Source organism: Danio rerio, chromosome 4 (assembly GCF_052040795.2).
Source record: "Danio rerio strain M-AB ecotype USA chromosome 4, GRCz13ab, whole genome shotgun sequence".
In the NCBI taxonomy this organism is placed as follows: Eukaryota; Metazoa; Chordata; class Actinopteri; order Cypriniformes; family Danionidae; genus Danio; species Danio rerio.
In genome coordinates, this window is record NC_141024.2 from 74,170,001 (window position 1) to 74,191,743 (window position 21,743).

At 39.8% G+C, this 21,743-nt stretch overlaps 2 protein-coding genes and 1 pseudogene across 12 annotated transcripts in view; 1 reads left to right on the forward strand and 2 right to left on the reverse strand.

Annotated features, from left to right (window-relative positions):
• The window catches only part of slco1d1 (solute carrier organic anion transporter family, member 1D1), a 790,174-nt gene that overhangs the window by 561,217 nt on the left and 207,214 nt on the right, over positions 1 to 21,743 (reverse strand). The gene's annotated exons all lie outside the window — the stretch shown is intronic.
• si:ch211-266c8.2 overlaps positions 1 to 21,743 on the forward strand; it is a 268,161-nt gene that overhangs the window by 55,147 nt on the left and 191,271 nt on the right. The gene's annotated exons all lie outside the window — the stretch shown is intronic.
• On the reverse strand, positions 14,646 to 16,873 carry LOC148682560 (uncharacterized; annotated as a pseudogene).

Below are 21,743 nucleotides of genomic sequence, written 5' to 3' on the forward strand. Positions count from 1 at the left end.
AATAAATGCTGCATTATGTATTAATTATATAATAATAATAAAAATGCATAATGTATAATTTATTATGAATGGCTGAATTAAATTGTCCCCTAAATTTATTTTATACATGCTAAGTATTTAGTTTTAATATATTATATATATAGTATTTACAAAAATGCTATTTTAATGCATCAACTGATTAATTAATTAATTAATTAATAATTTATATCTATTTATTTTTATAGCTACTACATATTTTATTTGAATAATCTATATATATATATAAATATATATATATATATATATATATATATATATATATATATATATATATATATATATATATATATATATATATATATAGCACTAATGGTAAAAATGCATAATGTATATTTTTTTATGAATGAATAAATTAATTATTTTCTTCTTTATTAATTGTATACCTGCTAAATATTTAGCTTGAATAAGTGCTATATTATATAGTAATTATATAGTAATAATGGCATATTTTTATTCATTAATTAGTTAAATGTCTAGTATTAAGATGAATGAAAAGCATAGCTTCGCATCATTTTACAACGCTGCTATGTTTTTCCCTGCCCGTTTACCAAGCAGTCCCACTCTGATATGCAGTCTATTAAGATGTCAGCCGTTCTTCTGAAAGCTAAGCATCACACTCCAAACCTCTAATTGCTTTTCAATGACACTCACTTTAACCTTGAAGGTGAATGAGCTGCCCTGGGGGAAGCACAGATGTTGTTCTGGCACCAACCCGCTACAGAAAAAAACCCCACGAGCTGACCTTTTCCTAAAAGGAAATACTGAAGGAGCCGCGTTTGAAAGCTTCATTTCAGGGTCATCAAACCGAGAGGCCTCCTTTAACACGCTAACAAAGGAGCACAACTAGAGTTCTCATGAAGCTAATTACGCTCTCCTCAACCGCCCGCGTCAGCTGCACTTTACTACAAAAGAGCGGCTCTCCGTTCTCAAAGAGCAACTCCGCTATTGATTCCGTCTTCTGGATTCTCGCTGTGCGACGAGACATCTCTCGAATTATCTCAGCTTCTTCTGACCATTTCAAGTTGCCGTTCGCTGCGATATTCTGACATTTGAAAGTAGGCGAATTAAAAACGCCACTATAAATAGAGTAAACGGCGATCACGTGACCGGGCCTTTTGCTGCCACATGACAGATTCCTCCACTTCATGAAATCAGTTTCTTTTAGTTTCGGTGATCAGTTGAATTTGCATGAAATGTTTGTTACTGACCGGCCACTTTATTAGGTACACCTTACTAGCACCAGGTTGGGCCCTCTTTTGCCTTCAGAGCTGCCTTAATCCTTCATGGCAGAGATTCAACAAGCTACCGGAAATGTTCCTCAGAGATCGTTCTACATATTGACATGACAGCATGATAGCTGCTGCAGATTTGGCGGCTGCACATCCATGATGCCAACCACATCTTAAAGCTGCTCTATTGGATCGAGATCCGGTGACCGTGGAGGCCATTCGAGTACAGTGAACAACCATGCAACGTTAAAAATCCCCTTTCGTCCCCATTCTGATGCTCTGTTTGAACTGCAGCAGATCGTCCTGGCATGCCTAAATGCATTGAGATGCTGCCATGGGATTGGCTGATTAGAGATTGGACGGGTGTACCTAATAAAGTGGCCAATGTGTGTATATGTATATATTCAAACATTTATTTTGCTGCTTTGCTTGCATTTTATTTGAAAATTTTATAGAATTCATCTAAAGACATTTAAAAATGTGAGATGTAGCCCTCAGGAATGTTTTGTTTTGCCTCTTCCTCTATATAACTCATACTTATGAATGGCACACACACACACATATAGAATAATAATAATAATTTTGCAATGTATTTTGTATTGCCTTTTTTGCACCATATGGATTTGGTCAAGGTATTAAGGCAGGGCTCAACAATAAGGACTGCCCGGTGGCCCAGGGCCAGCGTGAGAGACACTTGGGACAGTAGTCAGGATCATTACTGGCCCGATTAGGACAGTGCTGCCTTGTCACTAAAGTTTAATTTGCCTGCCACTTTTTGTCAATTGCGTGCATTTTAAGTTTGTGCTTTTAAGTCTTTAAATGCTATCTTCTCTGTGATGTCGTAGATACTATATTGCTTTTTGGTTCATCCGTGATGTTTTGAGCATGCTGTTTTTCCCCATAACCTAAGCTACGTCTCAAATGGCACACTATGCACTATTATGCACTTACTCAACAGTATAGTATATGTATGTAGTGGCGTCCCAAATGGCACACTGTTTTTTTACTAAGCGGAAATTCAAACCGTTTCCCTGATGATGTTTGATGTTTTGTTTGCATAACACTAAGCATTTTGCTCATTAACCATTTATTAACTTTTGAAATGCTAGATTTACAGACGTTATTTTTGACATTATTTAATATATTTGGCAAAAAAAAGTGTTACCTTCTTTTTTTTTTTTTTTTTTTTTTTTTTTTTTTTGGTGGGGCCAGTAAAAAATTTTGCAGGGCAAGTAAAAACCTAAACCACTTGCCCGAATGGATCAGTAGAAAAAATCCTTAGTGTTGAACCCTGTAAGGTATAGCTTATTATGGAGTCCGGATCTGGCTCCTTCTTTAACAGCCTGTCCACATGCCAGCACACACACATAGCCAGAGAGAGAGAGAGAGAGAGAGGTGGAGGGAGGGGTTGCATAGAGGGCGAAAACGTAACATATTGCATTAAAAATGGTTAAATATACTGTATAAAAATCGATATATTCATTTATCATTTACATTTATCATCATAGGAATGAAGAAAGAAACCAAAAATCACGGCGTGTAGCTTCAAAAGACTAAGATATCATGTGTTAATCGATATTATGAGGCTCAGTCTGAATCCTGCGCTGATCTTATCAGTTGATCACACACATTTTGCACAACTGTTTCTCTTCTTGTGCCATTTTTGAGAGAGAGAGAGAGAGAGAGAGAGAGAGAGTCTGATGAAGTCATCTTTACTCGAGGCACATGTCTGCAGTTCCCAGAACTCAATGAGCTGGACGCTCTTTCAGAAGCAGGAATCTCCTGACTGTTCAGCCTCAAACCGCTTGTGATTGGCATCAAGTGAACCTGGCAAAGGGGAGCGACACAAGCCTGTATTACTTAAAGAAATGTAATAATTTTAGACTTCAACTGTGTATATCATGAACTTATTATCATTTAATGTTTTCATCATTAATATATAATCAATTTAAAGTATATACGATGGGTTTCACACTTCCTGTAAGCCCTTAAATGCCTCCTTTAATTACAAAACACAAATATTTTTTGTTTAATAGGGTATACAATTAACGCTCATCACTTTTATAACACGTCCCTCCTGCTTCACAGGCCAGTTGGACTGACTCAAATGGGCACTCAGTAACACTCTGCAACAAAACAGAGAGTTTTATTCCGTCTGTTGTTTTCCTCTGGCAGTGATTAGACGCTCGTGGAGAACACATTAGCACTACGAACCCATTTAAGTCGCCATGTCTCCTCATTAATATTAAACAGGGCGTTCGCTAATGTGCTTCGAAGCAAACCGTGTGTAATTGTTACTTCCAGCATTTCATTTAGCCGGAGAGTCTGTCGCTCGGCACTTTTACGACAGGATATGGACAGATTGTAAACTTACCTTAAAGGAATTGAACGAGACATCCCTGTACATGCGCTGTACGTGCATGAGTGCAATGAGGTTAGAGGGTTAAGAGTCAAGCCTTCTTCTTCCAAACAGTGTTGAGTCAATTTAGATATGCATGCATTCATTTACTTTTCGACTTAGTTCCTTTGTTAAGGGTGTTCGCCACAGCGGAATGAACCGCCAACTTATCCAGCACATGTTTTACACAGCGGATGCCCTTCCAGCTGCAACCCATCACTGGGAAATCAATTACCTATGCAAAAATAATAAATATATCTATCTATATATATTTATTTATGTATGTATGTATGTATGTATGTATGTATATATATACTGTATATGTATGTGTATATGTATATGTATATATATATATATATATGTGTGTGTATATATACATATATATATACATGCCCTTAAAGAGATATTTCACCCCAAAATAGAAATTTACTCACTGTTTTCTCATCCTCAAGTGGTTGTAAACCTCTATGAGCTTCTTCAGTTGCACACAAATTGAGATATCTTGAAGAAAGCTGAAACCTGACTTCATTAGTCGGGAAAACACATACTATGGAAGTCAGTGGTTATAGAAGCATTGCACTATTTATTGCAGAAGTATCGTTATTGTGATAAAATTTGATGTAATATATGTACACTCACCGGCCACTTTATAAGGTACACTGTACTAGTAGCGGGTTGGACCCGCTTTTGCCTTTAGAACCGCCTTAATCCTTCATGGCAGAGATTCAACAAGCTACTGGAAATATTCCTTAGAGGTTTTGCTCCATATTGTCATGATAGCATCACACAGTTGCTGCAGATTTGTCGGCTGCACATCCATGATGCCAATCTCCCGTCCCACCACATCCCAAAGCTGCTCTATTGGATTGAGATCTGGTGACTGTGGAGGCCATTTGAGTACAGTGAACTCATTGTCATGTTCAAGAAACCAGTCTGAGATGATTTGCGCTTTATGACATGGCGCGTTATCCTGCTGGAAGTGGCCATTGTTTGATGGAGACACTGGTCATTTAATCGAGTTGCTGTTGCTTTTCTATCAGCTGGAACCAGTCTGGCCATTCTGCTTTGACCTCTGGCATCAACAAGGCATTTGCGCCCACAGTACTGCCGCTCACTGGATGTATTTCCTCTGTTCCAGACCATTCCTTTGAAATGGTTGTGCGTGAAAATCCCAGTAGAACACTCAGAGCAGCTCGTCTGGCAGCAATAACCATGCTACGTTCAAAGTCACTTAAATCCCCTTTCTTGCCCATTCTGATGCTCGATTTGAACTGCAGCAGATCGTCTTGACCATGTCTACATGCCTAAATGCATTGAGCTGCTGCCATGTGATTGACTAATCAGAAATTTGCGTCAGCAAGCAGTTGGACAGGTGTACCTAATAAAGTGGCCAGTGAGTGTACAAATATTGAAGTCCGAATATCTGCAGAGGTTTTCACTCTCTCATAGTGTTTTAAAGACTAAAAGTTTTCACCTTGACATAGTCAGATCTGATAAAAAGCTTTTACCTTTTTATTTTAATATCATTAGATAAACAAATGTAGACTAATACGTCACACAAAGATTAAAACATTATAAACATAGCTAATAAAACAGTATTTTCCCAGGGAAATGTTATATCCTATAAAGTCTCGCTATAGTTACATGCATCTCCGATCTTACATAATCCAGAGCGAGTCAAATCTGATCTTTTTCCATCACTTTGCAAAAGGTAATTGTGTTAAACATGCTGCTGTTTGTTGATTATGATATCACTAAATTAAATTAGGAAAACTAATTAAAGCAAATAATACAAGTTTTTAACCAAATCTAATATTAATCACCAGCAAAACATAATCATTTACACTAGTATCAACCATATCCCTGCTTTTTACACTAAAAACACACACTGCAATCAATCAAATAATCAATCAATCAATCAATCAATCAATCAATCAATCAATGAATCAATGAATCAATGAATCAATCAATCAATCAATCAATCAATCAATCAATCAATCAATCAATCAATCAATCAATCAATCAATCAACCAATCAATCAATCAATCAATCAATCAATCAATCAATCAAGTTAGTAACACTACAATAAGCTTCTATTAATACTATTTGATGTATTTACTGGGGTTGGGCGATGTCGAGCAATTTGGCATTATACGATGTCTAATGTGAACATAGCATTGGACGATGGCATCGTCGTTGTAGGCAGCGTTGAATTATTTATTTATGAATAATTTATAACAGATTAATTATTTGTAGCTTACCGTTTCAACTACCTTACCCGCATGGTCTTTGTTTTAGCTTGGCTCGAAACACAGAAAGACCAGAAACAGAGTACGAGTCGTAATGTCACTGCAGAAACAAGACTCAGCCGTGGGTGCGTGAAACTGTTGTGTATGTATTCTCCATGTAATCATTCAATGATGAACTTCAGCTGTGTGAATGCGTGTCTGTGTGTGTCCAGATAACTGTCAGCTGTTTCAGGAGTGATTGGATGACTTCTGGGAGTTGTAGTTCGGTTTAGTGGCTAAATTGTAGTTCTCCAGCAATCTGCAAATGTTAGATCACTGGTGATCGTGACCCTTGTTGTAAAATGTGACCTTTGCGGTTAATTTTTATACAATTTTAACTATAATTGCTTGTGTGAGAGAAAATGATCATCGATTTTCTAGTGTAATTTAAGCATTATAGCTAATTAAAGCTTACGTACAGTTACTAAATCCTTGTAAAATCTTTACATTTCTTAAACTATTCAACACAGGCTCATTGTGGATACGTACCCCTGTTTTCATTTCTGCAGAGCGTGAATGATGTAGCCAGAGGTACGTCTGACAGCATTTCGGTGTTAATATTAATGGTATAGGGCAGTATGACGCTGCCGATGGCTTCTGTTCCTATTCACACTAATAGCTGACTGCTTACCTCCGTACGGACGGCTTTTTCAGCCACGTACTATGATGGACTTGGGACGCAGAGTGGGGTTGAGCGGGACGGCGAGTATTGAGTCTGGCAAAAAATTTAGTGAGCACGTAAAACAAAAGCAAAGTAAGTAAAATTAAATAATAAAACCAACAGGGTGAAAACGTTGTGGTGGTAAAATCACACGCCTGTGAAAGCTTTTCTTTTTCTTGATTGCTTTTGAAAACACTATCGGTTGGGTTTAGGGATGGGGGTGGGTGGGTCAGTCAGTCGACAGCAAGCTGGCCTGGTCGGCTGAAGTGTGTATTGCGGCCACTGGATTTATCTGAGAAGAGGACATTCGAGAGAAATATGAGATCATCAGTAAGCGCACAGCGCCCTCTGGTGGATTTGCTAAAACACAAACTGCGAGCAGACGTACTCTTGGTTACATATTTCGCTGTTCCCAGAAATGTAAATCTGGGTACGTATCCGCAATGACCCTGGGTTGAAAATTTTTATTTATATATCAGGAATTTAATTTAATTTAATTTAATTTAATTTAATTTAATTTAATTGTATTTAATTTAATTTAATTTAATTTAATTTAATTTAATTTAATTTAATTTAATTTAATTTAATTTTAATTTATTTTATTTTATTTTATTTTATTTTATTTTATTTTATTTTAATCAACATTTATTAATTCTTGTACAATTAATCACATTTCTGCAGAGCGTGAATGATGTAGCCAGAGGTACGTCTGACAGCATTTCGGTGTTAAAATGAATGGTATAGGGCAGTATGACGCTGCCGATGGCTTCTATTCCTATTCACATTAATAGCTGACTGCTTACCTCCATACGGACGGCTTTTTCAGCCATGTACAACGGTGGACTTAGGACGCGGAGTGGGGTTGAGCGGGACGACGAGTATTGAGTCTGGCAAAAAATTTTGTGAGCACGTAAAACAAAAGCAAAGTAAGTAAAATTAAATAATAAAACCAACAGGCTGAAAACGTTGTGGTGGTAAAATCACACGCCTGTGAAAGCTTTTCTTTTTCTAGATTGCTTTTGAAAACACTATCGGTTGGGTTTAGGGATGGGGGTGGGTGGTTCAGTCAGTCGACAGCATGCTGGCCTGGTCGGCTGAAGTGTGTATTGCGGCCACTGGTAGATTTATCTGAGAAGAGGACATTCGAGAGAAATCTGAGATCATCAGTAAGCGCACACAGCGCCCTCTGGTGGATTTGCTAAAACACAAACTGCGAGCAGACGTACTGTCGGTTACATATTTCGCTGTTCCCAGAAATGTAGATCTGGGTACGTATCCGCAATGACCCTGGGTTGAAAATTTTTATTTATATATTCAGGAATTTAATTTAATTTAATTTAATTTAATTTAATTTAATTGTATTTAATTTAATTTAATTTAATTTAATTTAATTTAATTTAATTTTAATTTATTTTATTTTATTTTATTTTATTTTATTTTATTTTAATCAACATTTATTAATTCTTGTACAATTAATCACATTTCTGCAGAGCGTGAATGATGTAGCCAGAGGTACGTCTGACAGCATTTCGGTGTTAAAATGAATGGTATAGGGCAGTATGACGCTGCCGATGGCTTCTATTCCTATTCACATTAATAGCTGACTGCTTACCTCCATACGGACGGCTTTTTCAGCCATGTACAACGGTGGACTTAGGACGCGGAGTGGGGTTGAGCGGGACGACGAGTATTGAGTCTGGCAAAAAATTTTGTGAGCACGTAAAACAAAAGCAAAGTAAGTAAAATTAAATAATAAAACCAACAGGCTGAAAACGTTGTGGTGGTAAAATCACACGCCTGTGAAAGCTTTTCTTTTTCTAGATTGCTTTTGAAAACACTATCGGTTGGGTTTAGGGATGGGGGTGGGTGGTTCAGTCAGTCGACAGCATGCTGGCCTGGTCGGCTGAAGTGTGTATTGCGGCCACTGGTAGATTTATCTGAGAAGAGGACATTCGAGAGAAATCTGAGATCATCAGTAAGCGCACACAGCGCCCTCTGGTGGATTTGCTAAAACACAAACTGCGAGCAGACGTACTGTCGGTTACATATTTCGCTGTTCCCAGAAATGTAAATCTGGGTACGTATCCGCAATGACCCTGGGTTGAAATTTTTATTTATATATCAGGAATTTAATTTAATTTAATTTAATTTAATTTAATTTAATTTAATTTAATTTAATTTTATTTTATTTTATTTTATTTTATTTTATTTATTTTACTTTGTTTTATTTTACTTTATTTTGTTTTATAATTAATCAACATTTATTTATGCTTGTACAATTATATATAATTATTTTATTGTTATTACTTTTTAAGTTGTGTATGTTTTTGTGTGTCTTGTTGGCCTCTCTGTGTGCTCCGCAAAAGAGAGCACACAAGCAAACAGGTTCCAGGCTCTCACAGCCCCTGTCAGATGAAATTAGGGCAGGTTTCTTGAAAAAGGCACTGAGAATATTCAAGCAATAGCACTGCAGATGGTCACCCGTGCTCCCTGAGTGCGTGTGTGCGTACTGGTTTAGGTGTTTTAAAAGAACAGTTTTTTTTGTGTAACAGCATGGGGTACGACCCAGTTGTACTCTAATATGGTGGTCTATTAAAAAGGCTTGAAAACATACCTTATGGGGTCTTTAGATGTTAAAATTGTGACCTGTGAAGATCAGGTTTAAGGGCAGGGGTGGTATGACATCCTTACATATTTTGAGTGTCCTCATAAACCACCAATACCAATATGTGTGTTGGTGTGTATGTGCTAATTTGGAGGTTTACAAGGACAGATATTTGTATGATGACATAGGTTGGACCTACTGTAGTTGCACTCTATTAAGCTGGTGCAGAACGCATGTCCTCATAACTCGAAACACTTCAAGTCATACTTAATGAGGTCCTCTGACATTTAAAATATGCCACAGATGTCCTTTAGTTGAGTTGAGTTTAGTTTATAGTAAGTGTTAAAATACATTTCACCTATGAATTGTCCACTATGTGTGTGTGTTCATGTTTTTATGTCCTAGTGAGGACTTAAAATGGATTTATGGGGACATTTGTCATTGTGGGGACGTTCACTGATGTTAACACAGGCACATTTGTTTATAAATCAAATATTCAGATTGTTTCCTCTGAGGGTTTGGTTTATGGGGTACATAAATGGGGTATGGGCTATCAGTACAGCTATAGGAAGTCCACATAAAGATAGCTGTAAAAGTGTGTGTGTGGCTGCCTCTGCTTGTACCACAAATATCTGAACATATTTATGAGGACGCAGAGCTCCGAACAGGTTCTTGTGGTATAATGTGAACCCCCAGCTCCAGCGTTGTGCTCAGATTTGCATATTGTAGCCGTCAGCGCTGGAAGCCTAAGCGTTTGTGGCGTTTTCAAAGTCCTCCATCAATAATTGAGCAGTGCTTCCCGGAGTCAGGTGGAGTGAAGTGCTGGTGTTGTGAGTGTGAAGACACTTCTCTCTCACTGCGCTGTGAATCTAGTTCAGTGAGATGCATTATTCTCTGAGGAGCTCTTATCCAGGTCGCTCTACAGGAAAAAGCCAGAGCCAGAGAGAAGGGTGTGGGAATTTGAGGAGGTCTGAGGACAGATGCAGGAGCAGAGAGAGACTAGTGTGTGTGTGTGTGTGTGTGTGTGTGAGAGAGAGAGAGATGCAACAACTGTGTTGACTCCAATGGAACATTTTATCAACAGCAATGGCGGCTCATGGAGCCTCTCAATGGGCTTATGCATGGAGACTTTTCGCTCAATAAACCAGCTCAGGTGCTTCCGGTGAACTGCTTCTGGTGTAATTACACATGTACAAGTACAATGCAACGAAATGCATTTTGACGCGAGAATGAAGCGGATTTTGACGCGTGAATGAATCGGCTTTAGACACGCAAATGAAGCATATTTTGACGCGTGAACAAATCGGATTTTGGCGCGCGAACAAATCAGATTTTGGCGCGCGAACGAAGCGGATTTTGGCGCGCAAACGAATCGGATTAGACGCGCAAACTAATCGGATTTGACGCGCGATCTAAGCGGATTTTGGCATTTTTTTAGATTAGATTCAACTTTATTGTCATTACACCTGTACAAGTACAATGCAATGGAATGCATTTTGACGTGAGAACGAAGCATATTTTGACGCACGAATAAAGCGGATTTTGATGCGCAAACAAATCGGATTTTGTTGCGCGGACGAATTGGATTTTGACGTGCGACCAAAGCATATTTTGACGCTCGAACAAAGCGGATTATGGCATTTTGACGTGCAGACAAAGCAAATTTTGACGCACGAACCAATCGTATTTTGACACACGAACCAAGCGGATTTTGACGCGTGAACAAAGACTTTTCGTTCAATAAACCAGCTCAGGTGCTTCCGGTGAACTGCTACAGCAGCATTTAAAAGACCTATGAAATTAAATAAACGTTTTTGAGATGTTAGTATCAGTAAGCTAGTCTCATGCTGCATTCACACCAGACGCGAAAGAAGCATCAAGCGTGCGTGATTTACATGTTAAGTCAATGCAAAGACGCGCATAGACATCCTGCGGCTTAATATGCGTGAATGAGGCGGCGCGAGTTTAGCGTTTTGCGTGATTGACGCACTTAACGCGCATAACGAACGTTCAAGCTTGAAAATCGGAACCTAAGCGGACATTTGCGCCGCGTTAACCAATCAGGAGCTTGCTCTTGTGGGGGCTTGATTATGATGTAGTGCCTGTTGTTGGTGTCTCGGGGGAAATCCTCATGCCTACACCTACAACAGCTCATCAAACTGGTCTTGGCTCAGTCTGAAGCACCGCTGAAAGCCTCCATCATCCAGGTATACTTTCTGGAGGAGTTGATGAACTCAGAGCTGGTGGACTCAGAAACAACTCCAAACGAATCAACGCTGTTTTTCAGCCTTCATAAAGCAAATAAACACAGCTATTCCCTCAAAGAAATCCATGTTAGCCGTTTGGCAACGGAGCTAGAGTCACCAGGCAGACAGAAGCCCTGCCCATCACGCTCGAATAAATTGGATTTGAGGCACGAAAGAAGCAAATGTGACCTGCGAAAGAAGCAGATTTGACCCCAAAAGAAGCAGATTAGACCCATGAAAGAAGCAGATTAGACCCATGAAAGAAGCAGATTTGACCCGTGAAAGAAGCAGATTTTATTGCGCGAATATAGCAGATTTGAAGCGTGAACAAAACTGATTTGACGTGCGAATGAATCTGATTTGAAGTGTGAATGAATTGGATTTGACGCGCGCATGAAGCAGATTTGATGCACGAACGAAGCGGATTTTGACGCGCGGACGAATCGGATTTTGAAGCGCGAACGAATCGGATTTTGACGCGTGAACGAATCGGATTTTGACGCGCGAACAAATCGGATTTTGACACTCAGACGAATCGGATTTTGACGAGTGGACGAATCGAATTTTGACGCGCAAACGAAGCGGATTTTGACATGCGAACGAAGCGGATTAGACGCGCAAATGAAGCGGATTAGACGCGCAAATCAAGCGGATTTAGACAAGCGAATGAAGCATATTTTGACGCGCAAACAAAGTGGATTTTAACACGCGAACGAATCGGATTTTGACGCGCGAACAAAGCAGATTACACGCGCAAACTAATCGTATTTGATCGAAGCGGATTTTGGCATTTTTTTAGATTAGATTCAACTTTATTGTCATTACACATGTACAATTACAATGCAACGAAATGCATTGTGACGTGAGAATGAAGCGGATTTTGACGCGTAAATGAAGCGGCTTTAGAAACGCGAACGAAGCATATTTTGACGCACGAATAAAGCGAATTTTGATGCGCAAACAAATCGGATGTTGGTGCGCAGACGAATTGGATTTTGACGTGTGACCAAAGCATATTTAGACACTCGAACAAAACGGATTTTGGCATTTTGACTTGCAGACAAAGCAAATTTTGACGCACGAACCAAGCGGGTTTTGACACACGAACCAAGCGGATTTTGACGAGTGAACAAAGCGAGTAAACTCAAAAGTTTATTTACGTATGATTAATCTGCGCATTCCGCATCTGGTTTAAACACAGCATTATGGGGTCTTCACACCAGATGAATGGTCAAGCACAAGTGATTTACATGTTAGGTGAATGCAAAGACGTGAATAGACATCCTGCAGTGCTTTTTGCACTAAATAAGTTTTTTGCACGTTTGACGCACCTAATGGGAAAGTCGCTCGAGTTGGACAATCTGATTTATAGTGGACATTCACGCTGCATTAACCAATCAGGAGCTTTGTCTTGTAGGGGCGTGATTATGACGTAGCACATGTTGTTGGTGTCCTGATGGGAAATCCTACTACTGACACCGGACAACAGTTCATCAAACTGGACTCGGCTCAGTCAGAAGCACCGCTGAAAGCCTCAGAGAGAGCTCACAGAGCTGGTTGCACCTCAAAAAGGATCTAGTGGACTTAGAGACAGCTTCAAACGAATCTACGCTGTTTTTCAGCCTTCATAAAGCACATAAACACAGTTATTCTCATAAATAAATCTGTGTTAGCCATTTAGCAGCATAACTGGAGTCACTGGGCTGGCCATGATGTAAATTTGCGTAAACTCAAAATATTCACACGTCTATTTACAGGTGAATAGTGCAATTCATTCACACATTCTGCATCTTCATGGGGCATTTACACCAGACGCGGCTTACATAAAGAAATGGTGCTGTTCACCCGTAATTGGACACTTGAACATTTTAAGTTTACTCCCTTCATTCACACGTAAAATTCACTTCACAATAGATGCGGATTCACGTCATGGTGACTCCAGTTTTGTTGCTACACGGCTAACGTTGATTTTATTGAGAGTAGCTGTGCTTTACGTGCTTTAGGAAGGCTGAAAAACAGCAGATATTCGTTTGGCGCCCTGTCTGAGTCCACTAGATCCTTTCAGAGGTGCAGCAGCTCTGTGAGATCATCAACTCCTCCTGAAGCTGCTCCAGACGGACACTTTCAGCGCTACTTTCGACTGAGCCGAGCCCAGTTTGATGAGCTGTTGTCCGGTGTCGACAGGAGGATTTTCCCCCCTGGACATCAACAACAGGCACTCAGTCATAATCACGCCACTACTAAAATAAGCTCCTGATTGGTTAAAGTGTCGCCAGTGTCTGCTAAAGTGCATATTTTTCAACTCGTACGATTTCAACTCGAGCGTCAAATGCCTGTAGCGCTCAATTGGAGCTGTGTTATTCGATTGAATCACATCATTCACCCGCATTTATTCAAATGAGAAGCACCTCAGGATGTCATTGACTTAACATGTAAATCACGCAGCGTCTGGTGTGAGCGCATCATTAAGGCTCGTACACACCGGGATGCTTCTTGCTCACAGGTATCACCTGCGGTTTTGAGATGTTTTCAACTTTTAAAGTGCAGGTCTCATGGTTAAACAGGCAGCATTGAGTTTGAGTATTTATGGACTGTTGGATTTCCAAGACTTCTCTGCTTTATTTGTGTGTGCATGTCTCCATCCTCCCTGTGACACTTCTCCTCCTTCACTGTCAGATCTGCTCTTTTCTCTCCTTGAGACATTTCACACCTCTCCTTCTCTCTTCTCCTTTCTGATCTGTCCTCTCCTGCTCTGCTGTTGATTCTCTTCAGTGTTTCTTCAGGATAGTCTTTACCTCAATCCTCATCTTCTCCTCATTCTTTATACGCAGTGTTCTGTTTCACTCTTCTCTTCTCTTCTCTTCTCTTCTCTTCTCTTCTCTTCTCTTCTCTTCCCATTTCTCTCTTTTACTATTCTCTTTTCTTCCTTCTCCTTTCTTTACTCGTCTCATTCTCTTCTCTTTTTTCCTCTTTTCTGTTTTTTTGCTTTTTCCTTTTCTTTTATTTTCTTCTTTTTTCCTTTCTCTTCTGTTCATCTTTTCTTCTCTTCTCTCCTCTCTTTTCTCCTCTTTCTCTTCTACGTTCATCTTTTCTTCTCTTATCTCCTCTCCTCTTTTCTTATCTCTTCTTTTCTTATCTCCTCTCCTCTTTTCTCATCTCTGCTCCTCTTTTCTCCTCTCTACTCTTCTTTTCTCCTCTCTGCTCTTCTTTTCTCCTTTCTGCTCCTCTTTTCTCCTCTCTACTCTTCTTTTCTCCTTTCTGCTCCTCTTTTCTCCTCTCTACTCTTCTTTTCTCCTCTCTGCTCCTCTTTTCTCCTCTCTACTCTTCTTTTCTCCTCTCTGCTCCTCTTTTCTCCCCTCTGCTCATCTTTTCTCCTCTCTGCTCTTCTTTTCTCCTCTCTGCTCCTCTTTTCTCCTCTCTACTCTTCTTTTCTCCTCTCTGCTCTTCTTTTCTCCTTTCTGCTCCTCTTTTCTCCTCTCTACTCTTCTTTTCTCCTTTCTGCTCCTCTTTTCTCCTCTCTACTCTTCTTTTCTCCTTTCTGCTCCTCTTTTCTCCTCTCTACTCTTCTTTTCTCCTTTCTGCTCCTCTTTTCTCCTCTCTACTCTTCTTTTCTCCTTTCTGCTCCTCTTTTCTCCTCTCTACTCTTCTTTTCTCCTCTCTGCTCCTCTTTTCTCCCCTCTGCTCATCTTTTCTCCTCTCTACTCTTCTTTTCTCCTTTCTGCTCCTCTTTTCTCCTCTCTTCTCCTGTTTCTCCACTCCTCTCCTCTTTTCTCCTCTCTGCTCATCTTCTCTGCTCCTCTTTTCTCCTCTCTGCTCCTCTTTTCTCTCCTCTACTCCTCTTTTCTCCTCTCTACTCTTCTTTTCTCCTTTCTGCTCATCTTTTCTGCTTTCTGCTCCTCTTTTCACCTCGCTGCTCCTCTTTTCTCCTCTCTGCTCCTCTTTTCTCCTCTCTACTCTTCTTTTCTCCTTTTTGCTCCTCTTTTCTCCTTTCTGCTCCTCTTTTCTCCTCTCTGCTCCTCTTTTCTCCTTTTTGCTCCTCTTTTCTCCTCTCTGCTCCTCTTTTCTCCTCTCTGCTCCTCTTTTCTCCTCTCTTCTCCTCTTTTCTCATCTCTTCTTTTCTCCTCTCTGCTCCTCTTTTCTCATCTCCTCTTTTCTCCTCTTTTCTCCTCTCTACTCCTCTTTTCCTCATCTTCTCTTTTTTCCTCTCTGCTCCTCTTTTCTTATCTCCTCTTTTCTCCTCTTTTCTCCTCTCTGCTCCTCTTTTCTCATCTTCTCTTTTTTCCTCTCTGCTCCTCTTTTCTCATTTCCTAAATTTTCTTCTCTTCTCTCGTCTTCTCTCCTCTCATCTTTTCTCATCTCTTCTTTCTCATCTCATATCATCTCCTCTCCTCTCCTCTCTTCTCCTCTCCTCTCCTCTCCTCTTTTCTCTCTCCTTTCCTCTTTTCTCTCCTCATCTTATCTCCTCTCATCTCTATTCTCTTAATCCCTCTTGATCTCCTTTTCTCCTCTTCCGTCTTATTTTAAGGTGTCTTATTCTTAAATCCACACATCTCACACAATATCTTCATCGTCATGTTCTCCTCTCCTTTGCTCTCCTCTAATGTCCCCCTCTCCTGTTTTCTTTCCTCCTCATGAATGTCCTATACCATCCCTCTTTCTCCTTTACTCAGGCCGTGTTCTCATCCTCCTCTCTCTACTCATTTTACCTATTGATGAAGGAGTCTAAGGCCGTTTGGTGTATAAAACAGTTTGCGATGGGTCTAAAATGATGTATTGTTTTTTGCTGAGAGCGTTGCACAGTTTGGAAGGAAGTCTTTTCCTCAGTTTTTTGTCCCTCTCCCCCATACATCTCTCTCTCCTGTTCTCCTCACAGGGTTACTTTAGTTGGCATTAGCCGACACCGGAGGAACAGAGAAGTCCTTGCTAAACTGGACACATCTTTTTATCCTAATAATTAGTCTCTGTATGACTAACTGTTCTGCAGGAGTCGTCTAGCTAGTCTCTTCTTCTCACACGGATCCAATTTATTTCTCAGGCTGGACCTGACGACAGCTAGGTGAGGTCCCAAGGGGCCGTCAGAGCCCAGCATGTCACCACGGCAACGCTGTCATAGGGCCAATCAGAAGAGCTGGCGCTTGTTAAAACGATGAAAGACATCGAATCGCCAAACAGAGGAACGAAAGGAAGAGTCGGATCTCCATATATTGAGACCTCGGTGAGATTCAGAGAGATCCAGCAGCTGTCAATCAAAGCAGTGGATATCATTGTTGGCGGTTAGTTGTCACGGTAACTGCCTCCAGCTTTACCCCGGTCCCACAGCGAGGTACGACTGTGCTGAAGGCAGACCTGTCACTCTCTGTTTCTGTCCGGCTCTCGCACTCTCGAAACAGCTTTTACAGGATGCCATCTGTTCATTCATTCGCAATAGTCTCTTATTTATCAGGGGTTAACACCGCGGAATGAACCGCCAACTATTCCAGCATATGTATCACAAAGCAGATTCCAGCTTTCAGCTGCAACCTAGTACTGGGGAAACACCCATACACACTCATTCACACACACACTCATACACTACAGCCAATTTAGTTCATCAGTTCCCCTATAGTGCATGTGTTTGGACTGTGGAGGAAACCGGAGCACGGGGAGAACATGCTAACTCCACACAAAAACGCCAACTGGTGACCTTCCTGGCTATTATAACCTCTGAGCTATTGTGTCACCTGTCTTTGCAGTGTTAAAAACTGTAAATAATGCCGTCTACAGTGATTACACAACCGTTTGTGCGATCATCCCTCATCGTTTTCAGCCTTTGTGCACATTTTCCCCTCACCATGCGATCGCTTTGTAAGCGTGCTATACAAAACGAGTTGTTCATAGCACTTCGAATGCGAAAGCATTTGCGCAAAGCTAAAAATAAGCATCCAATGTTCTCAATGAGAACCGCAAATGTCACAGAGAGCAAAGTGCCTGTTGCCGTAAGCGCCTGACAACATCACATGAACACTCACAAGACAAAAACACACCCTGAAATACATTAAAACAGAGTGCAACCCAGTCGTATTTTGATCAATTGTGATTTAATCGATTCGTTAAAGTGGATGAAAGGGGCTGTGCGGGTGTAGTTTGAAAGATTTTCAAGAAAGCTGGTAAGAAAAACACCAAAAAGTCGAGTATTTAGTTAATTTTGTCAGCTATTTTTAGCATGTAAGAATTCTGGAGGGAAATGAAACATTCTCCATCTTAACCTACTGAAAACCACAATAACATACTTAAACATACAATTTTCTTCCGTTTACAATCTGAGTCTCTCCATCAGAGATCATATCAGAAATCCAGTTCTGGAATGAGGGCGGTGAAGGTGATTTCCAATTGTTAAGCTAAGCTAGTCTTTTAGCCACCACCATCCCTGCTTTAAAAACTCTTGCATGCTTTGAGGGAGAGATGATGTGTTTTGTGAAAGTTCGGCATCTGGCAGAAAAGGTCTGCTAGTACCAGCTAAATATGCTTGTCCAGAATCTGTTCAGTAAGGGACAGAACCAAAAGCAAATCTGTCAACAATGGTATGTGAAAATAAGGGATATGCCCACCATAATGAGGGATACAGCCCCTCCAAAACCCCTCTAAAAAATCCCTAAATTACTAAGTATGCTAATCTGGAGCTGCTTATTGTACATAAACAGTTGAGCGGTCTGTAATGTGTTTTATTATTATTATTTACAAAAGAGCAAATAAATAGTGTACATCAGCAGCACATACATTAGCAAACAGTTCAGATAATTAAATTAATAGCTATTATGAAGAAATAGAGTCAAGCTATCAAATCTCATTAGCCGTTTCTTCACTGTATAACGTACACATCCTGATTAAAATAGCAACGAATGAATCTCATTTATTTGGATTTTTCGTTTGATCACATTAAATAACAGAGGTGTCACTTTTAAAATGCACACATCTCACGTTATAATGAAGGCATTCGATAGCTTTCCTAACTGATTATGCTCATTTAGGACGAAATTACTTGTGTTTGGAAAAAACCCCACCAAGATCGTCATCTGTAGATGTTATTATTAATTATGTGTATTTGTCTGTTTAAACACGCACCCAAAACACAGACTTTCACTCTTCAAATCATGCGTACAGAATCTGTAATGCTGTGTTCACACCAGACGCAGAACGCGCGGATAAATCGCGCTATTCGCGCAAAAATAGCCGCGTGAACATATGAGTTTACTCGCTTAATTTGTGCGTCAAACCCCGCTTCATTCGCGTGTCAAATTCACTTCAGAACAGAAGTCGTGATGGGCAGGGCTTCTGTCTGCCCGAAGACTCTAGCTTCATAGCTAAATGGCTAACATGGATGTTATGAAGAAAATAACAGTGTTTATGTGCTTTATGAAGACTGAAAAACAGCGTCGATACGTTTAGGGTCGTGTCTGAGTCCACTACATGCTTTTAGAGGTGCAACCAGCTCTGTGAGCTCATAAACTCCTCCAGAAACTGAACCTGGATGAAGGAGGCTTTCAGCTGTGCTTTTGATGAACTGTTGTCGGTGAAGGCTGGAGGATTTCCCTCGAAACACCAACAACTGGTTCTACGTCACAATCACTCCCCCACAAGAGCAAGCTTCTGATTGGTTAACGCGGCGCGAATGTCCGCTGAAGTTCAGATTTTTGAACTCGAGAGATTCGTGTGAAACACTCGTCAAGCACGTCAAACGCGCAAAACGCTCAATTCGCCCCGCGCCATTCGCACAATTTGCGTCGTTCGCACCACGCCATTCGCACGTATCGCGCCGCAGGATGTCTATTCGCGCGTTTGCATTGACTTAACATGTAAATCACTCGCGCTTGATGCGCATTCCGCGTCTGGTGTGAATGCAGCATTAGGTTAGCAGCGTCTGTTTATCACTATGGAGCGCGTCAGCTGACAGTCACGCACTGCTATTTGACTGTTTTGAGGATTGCATATAAAGAGGAGACGGCACCTGTAGTGAAAGGGAAATTGAATCCCGCTGTTTTTATATTTCAAAGTGTTTTCATGTCTAAATAAAATTAAAGCACAGAATACACTCACATTTAAGAGCAAGGGGCGGCTCCTGGTGGTTCGGCTTTATAGGTTGCGTATAACGAGGATCAGCTCTTTAATGTTTATTTGCAACCCTTCAGAAAAAGACTTAAAATACTGGAGAAATACGGGAAAATACCTTTATGGCATGAAATAAAATACGGGAGAATTCCGGGAAAACAGGAGATAGGTATGACCAAAAGGTAGGGCTGCTTGATTTTGGGAAAAATCATAATCATGATTTTTTTAGTCATAATTGTAATCACGATTATTCAAAATGATTACTGTTGAAGTCAAAATTATTAGCGCTCCTGAGAATTTTTAAAAAGTAAATATTTCCCAAATGATGTTTTACAAAGCAAGGAATTTTAATAGTATTTTCTATAATATTTTTTCTTCTGGAGAAAGGCTTATTTGTTTTATTTTGGATAGAATAAAAGCAGGTTTAAATATTTTGAAGCCTATTTTAAGGTCAATATTATTAGCCCCTTTAGGCAATATATATATTTTTTATTGTCTGCAGAAGAAACTACTGTTATACAATGAGTTGCCTAATTAAGCCTTTGAATCGCACTTTGAATCTGAATGATTGAATTTTGAAGAATATCTAGTCTAATATTATTTACTGTCATCATAGCAAAGATATAAGAAATTAGTTAATAGAGATGAGTTATTACCACTATTATGATTAGAAATGTGTTGAAAAAAAACTTCTTTCCATTAAACAAAAATTGTGGGAAAAGGGTTGCTAATATTCAGATGGGCTAATAATTCTGACTTCAACTATATGCAGTTATTTTCCTCCCTGCAAAAGACAGAGAAATAAATACAATAGAATAAAATATGAAACACACTGTGATTTAAGCATCTTCACTGTAAGAAAAACACCCAAGAGCAGTGAGGTACTTTCTCCTTTTGTTATTTGATTAATAATGATCGCTTTCACGTTTCTTTTGATCCTCAACTCGTTTGTTTTTTACACAAATGAGAGTTAATGTGAATAATCACTAAACACCGTGTTGACACGTGTTTGACTATTAAAGCGCTCACAGTAAGATGACTTTAGATGCTCTGTTCGTCACAGTGCGAATGAGGCCTAATACTGACCGCATGCTTCTGACTGACCGCCGCACACACACACAGGAGCATGCGGTTTAGTTCACGCTTTTAAGAGCAACAAATGTTTACAACTGTAAAGAGGGCAGTAAATAATGGAATAATCGTTTATCTCGATTAATGCTTTTTCATAATCGTTAGAAGCCGAAATCCAAATCAGATTTTCGATTAATTGCACAGCCCTACCACAAGGCATGTGCAACCGTGTCCTCTGCTACTTAAACATACATTTGACCGCAGCTTCTACACTGTAAAAACAGTAAATTAGCAGTTTTCCATATTTTATGATTCATGTTTTTATTTTTTCCAGTTTATTTCTGCTTTTCAATCACATCACAGGAGCTTGATCTTCATTCCAGCAATTTTTATTATTGAAAAGCTGAAAAAAGTGACTTTTTGCTCATTTTTAATAGTGTGCAGTGCTCTATTGTGTGTTGGTGCTGTATATTACACTACGAAAGACTTGTAAATAAACTGCCAGTACGTTTTCTGTTAATTTACAATCTTACAGCTCTAGATATTATTTCTTAGACATTATATGACTTCAAATTACGAAAATGTCAATGAAGGTTGAATTTTCAACATCAAAAGTGTAAAGTTGAGCAGAGATCAACATCCAATTATGCAATTCACCACCACAAATAAACCGAAAACACTTGTGAATCACAAAATCCAGGAACTTCAGCGCCCTCTAGTGGATGTGTTATCTAAAACGTGCAACAAAATGTACCCGGAGCAACATATTTGTGAGCCTGGACTATATTTTTGTTGTAACCTTCTCAAATAATGATGATTGTATTAATAACAGTAATTTTTAATCGCAATATTGTAAAAGTGGGCGGCAGGGCGGCTCAGTGGTTAGCACTGTGGCCTCACAGCAAGAAGGTTGCTGGTTTGAGTTCCGGTTGGGTCAGTTAGCATTTCTGTGTGGAGTTTGCATGTTCTCCTCGTGTTAACGTGGGTTTCCTCCAGGTGCCCCGGCTTCCCCCACAGTCCAAACACATGCGCTAAAGGTCAATTGAATAAGCTAAATTGGTTTTATTGTACGAGTGTGTGTGTGAATGTGAACGTCGGAGGTGGATTAAACTAATAAGCAA